Genomic DNA, 5000 nt, shown 5'->3' with positions numbered 1-5000 from the left:
ATGAAATGAAAGTCAACAAAAGAAAGACTAGGTCTTATTATTTCTACATGTTAGTAACATTCCCTTGAAACTTCCAGGGGTGTATCTACGTATTTTGCTTGCGCTTAGTGTTTTCCGATTCTACTATAAATCATATAGGAACCTGTTAGAATTTATAATTGTGAGTTTATTGGATTGTTTCATCAACGGTATTGGGTCAGAATTCCCTTTTGACTCTGCGCCAGGGATTCCACTATTATTAATGAACATAATAATGATTAGTGAACATTAATGGAATAATTCCTTCATATTTATAGAGATAGGGGATATAATTCACATGGATATAGTAAGTCTCGCTTGGGCTGCTTTAATGGTAGTCTTTACATTTTCTCTTTCACTCGTAGTATGGGGTAGAAGTGGACTCTAGAAGTACTACTAATTGAGTTTGATTCCTCAAACTCAACCCATATCAATTGTTTTATAGATCGTTCTGCAAAGTCCTTTTTTTTACTGTTAAAATAGAAAAGAAAATAATTATGTTATTAAGTGGATACAGACTTCCTATGGGAAACAACATAGACATAGTGGTTGTCCAACAATATACTACACATAATAAAATATTGCCTTGGGCAAGTCACATATTGCGCGTTCCCGCTTTTTTTTTTTATTCTTTTAGAAATCTTATTTATGTTATGCTTGCTTTATTGAACTCATTTCATATCATGGTTCAAACGTTAAAAATCGGTGGGCTTTACTAATCCTTTTCGAAATCCAAAGAGGTTCCCATGGAAATGAACCACTGGATCATCTGTCAACTGATCAATCAATTACTTCTTCAGAATACTAAAAAAAGATTATTTTATTTTCTTTTTATTAATTTTTCATTATTAATTTTATTAATATTAATATAGGCCTATACTCTTTTTTCCTTCGTCAATTTGATTCTTTCAATGGATATCGGGATTCATATTGAATAGAATCAGAAATTCTAGGAATTAGAATTGTAAGAGTAAGAATTGCCCTTCGATTTTTTCAGATTGATGATTGGAATCAACACAAATTAAATAGATGAAGCAAAGAAATAGAATTGGTACATTATGTAAATACATTACATATATGTAATTGATATCTATGAAGATACATATTGCAGATTGATCTATATTAAACCTCTATCTTTATACAGTACGACTTTATATACTACAATAACAATAATAAGTATGGTAGAAAGATTCATCTATTTCTTTCTACCATACTATCGAATCTCATAAAATACTGATGATTCTCGTCCGCTTATTTCATTTAAGACACGAAATCTTAATACTTTTCATTTTCTTTTTTCTTTTCAATCATTGATAAAAAGATAAAAACTAAACAGTCAAGTTTAATTCAAATTAATCATTTTGACTGACTGTTTTTACATATATTATAAGTAAAAAAGCAGTAGGAACTAGAATGAACAGTGCAGTAGCAATAAATGCGAGAATATTTACTTCCATAATCTCATCGTTTCATTTTTAATTAATTCGCAATAACTCGGGATTTAATCCCATAGAGCTGATAAATCTTTCGCCTGTAAATTCAATATTCAATGGGATGAATTACATCTCGACGATATCGAATCGGAGCAATATCATGAATAACAATATCTGAGCTATCAAATTGATTCATCGTCGAGAATTAAATAGTATAACATAGGAAGATCTTTTATCCATACCGAATTCAAATTTTGATTCCTGATCCGATAAATAATTCCTTTACTTTCTTTATCATTCTTTTCCTTTCCATTCTTTCTTTTCTATAACCTACGTCCCTCCTTGTGGAATCATCTGATGAAATATCATATGACCGCCTTTACACTTACTTACATTGGTTATAAAAAACCCCAATAAAATAACCAATAGAAGCGAAATGTAAAAAGGAAGAAGTTTAGTTCTAAACCCCCTTTTTATGATCTAATCTTCTTGGAAAACAAAGAAGTAGTATAAATAAGGAGAGTCCGGGTATAAAAAAATCGAGTATTCCATCAAATTCATTAAAAAGTTTGTTCTTTCTTCGGCAAGACCCTTAAACTTAAAAAAGATTATTCATTCCCTCACAAAGAGAGATAGGATCTTCTTTGAGCTTTATTTTATTAATATCCCATTTCCTTGGATTAATTTTGGGATGCATATATCAAAAATTCAGTGTGAAATTTGAATGAGATAAATTGGTTCAAATTCACATTAATAATTTCAATTATTAATTGAGGTTACACAAAATCGGAGCCCTAAAGGGATATACTTTTAATCTTAAAAGTATTATATCAAAGTTACTATGTTAAGTTAATCTTTTTTGTATCGTACAAATTCCATTTCTGTATAGCCCCCTGTAAACATATAGTACTCTATTACACAGATCGGGAATAATCGAAAAAGCCAGACTCCGTACGGTATTTCTTGGAATCCTGAATATAATTTTACCAATCATTGTACTAATCTACATATGTCTTTCTCCTATCAATTGGTACTAGTTGAATAAATGGTAATTCCCATATTTATTTGATGAGAAATGTGAAACTAATAAATAAATAAAATAGGAGGGTATCCTCTTGTGAATGAAATTCTGCTATTTCTTTTGTTCTCCTTTTCACAGCAAACGCAGAGATGAATTGATGTATTTTTTTATTGGATTTGGATCTGTCGGGACTGACGGGGCTCGAACCCGCAGCTTCCGCCTTGACAGGGCGGTGCTCTGACCAATTGAACTACAATCCCAAGGAAATCAAGTGTACATCATACATATTCTTATGATTTAATTCAAACCCTTTCTATTTTATTTCTATTTTATTTCTATTTTATTTAGATTTTAGATTAGAATAGTCGTATTGTAACAGAAACGCGAGTAATATATTTGATATACACACGGATATGCACTTTAGTGAGAGCGCCTCACGGATTGTTAATAATCCTTTCGTTTTTTATAAATTGATTAATAATCAAATAAAGCTTTCAATGAAAAAAAAAGAGTTTTTTTATTTATTCTTTATTTTATTCTTTTCCTTATACTTCCAGATCTTTATATGAATCTAGTATGAATCTAGATCATTAGCAAGCAAGATCAGAATTTGTGAGAAAAAATAAAGAGAGCAAATGAACGGCGGTAAAATATATCAGAAAATTTTAGTTTTTTTATTCTTCCGTATTCCGATCAGGCATTTCTGGGGAACAACAAATGGGGTTCTATCATTTCATGGTGGATCGGCCAATTATTGGGCCGAGCTGGATTTGAACCAGCGTAGACATATTGCCAACGAATTTACAGTCCGTCCCCATTAACCGCTCGGGCATCGACCCAGGAAGAATCAATTCCCGGCTTATTGATAATTCATGATCAACTTCCTTTCGTAGTACACCTACCCCCAGGGGAATTCGAATCCCCGCTGCCTCCTTGAAAGAGAGATGTCCTGAACCACTAGACGATGGGGGCAAGTATGCCCGACCGCCATCATACTATGCTCATTGTATGAACAGTTTTTTTAAATTGTCAATATAATGTGGTATGATTAAATCTGAAAGATCTTTCCCTCTTTTCTGATTCCATAGAATCTTTTGATTCGTATTTATATTCATGAATCATTCATTCTAATCATATAATTTTTTTTTAATATTATTTTCATTAAATTTTCATTAAATATATTTATTTCATTTTCAATTTTATTATAATTCTAATTAATTAGAAATAGAATTATATCAAAGAATAAAATAAATAAAGAAAATGAATATAAGAATAAATAGATATTAATTATAAATCGATATTATTAAAATTATTAATATTAAAAAAAATAAATAAAATAATAAACTAAATCGGTAGAATAGAAATAATACGAGGTATAGGACCTTTTGGGGAGTGATTGGTCCGCCAGATCAGAAAGGGGAATGAAACTTCATTTCTTCCGCTTTCATTCATTTTGTTAAGATTAGATAGATATATTTCTATCTTACACTAAGCCAGGAAATTCAAAAAATCTGAAATTAAAAAAAAAATCTGAAAATATGGGAAGAAGGATAGGGATCAACAAGTTATTGAAAATTGTTTTTCTCTAAGAATTAAGTTCGGGGAACAAGTAAAATAAATCTTTTTATCAATGATTCTACGAAAGATCTTATATCTATGTTGAATTGGTAAGTCCATGTATCAATCAAATTAATTTCGTTATGATGGGGGTCAATTCAATTAGGGTCGGTTTTGAAACAATTCATTGCATTTATAAAATCCAATCTTAATAAACCATTTTTTTATTTTACCTATACTCACTAGATAAATTGAATTTATCGTTCCTGTATGTACATATATATATTAGAATAAGTAGACTCATAGTGGGTAATGACTTATTCAGTAATTAAATAAAAAAAATGGGCCCTTTTAACTCAGTGGTAGAGTAACGCCATGGTAAGGCGTAAGTCATCGGTTCAAATCCGATAAGGGGCTTTGGGTTTTTTCATAAAACCCCAGCCATACCATAGTATTCTTTTTGGAGGAAGGATGGAGATCTTGTTGATGTTTATACTAAAAAAGTAACAAACCTTATCATTAAATTATAAAAATTATAAATATTAATGATAATAAGCTATCATTATAATGAATAATTGTATAGTAATTATAGTTATAAAATGGAACATTTTAATTTTAATATTTATTATATTATTATTATAATGTATAATGAATAATGTATAATGAAAATGATTATAATGAATAATCAAAATGAAAGAATAATGAAAAGTCGTCTCCTTGAATCGCTAAATATCCCTTTCCATTATTCCAATCAAATCCATTCTAAAGATTAGAAAAATAAAGATTAGAAAACAACAAAAAAAGTAAGTGGACCTAACCTATTGAATAATGACTATATCCACTATTCTGATATTCAAATTCGATAAAGATGAAATTGGAACGGTCAGTGGATCTTTTTTTTTATTTCATTTTCATATTTCTTTGGGCTCTGTAAGAATTTGTCGATATTACTGATTAAAGATTCTTATTTA

The 5000-nt window shown here is 29.6% G+C and overlaps 1 non-coding gene across 1 annotated transcript; it reads left to right on the top strand.

The window, feature by feature from the left end:
• Nucleotides 1-4374: 4374 nt before the first annotated feature.
• On the top strand, nucleotides 4375-4446 carry TRNAT-GGU (transfer RNA threonine (anticodon GGU)). The gene has a single exon. It is a non-coding gene; the product is annotated as a tRNA-Thr (tRNA).
• Nucleotides 4447-5000: the final 554 nt, after the last annotated feature.

This window comes from Corylus avellana, unplaced genomic scaffold (assembly GCF_965113065.1).
Source record: "Corylus avellana unplaced genomic scaffold, dhCorAvel1.hap1.2 HAP1_SCAFFOLD_112, whole genome shotgun sequence".
Classification (NCBI taxonomy): domain Eukaryota; kingdom Viridiplantae; phylum Streptophyta; class Magnoliopsida; order Fagales; family Betulaceae; genus Corylus; species Corylus avellana.
The sequence above is the reverse complement of the archived record's forward strand: the minus strand, read 5'-3'. Positions and strand labels throughout refer to the sequence as shown.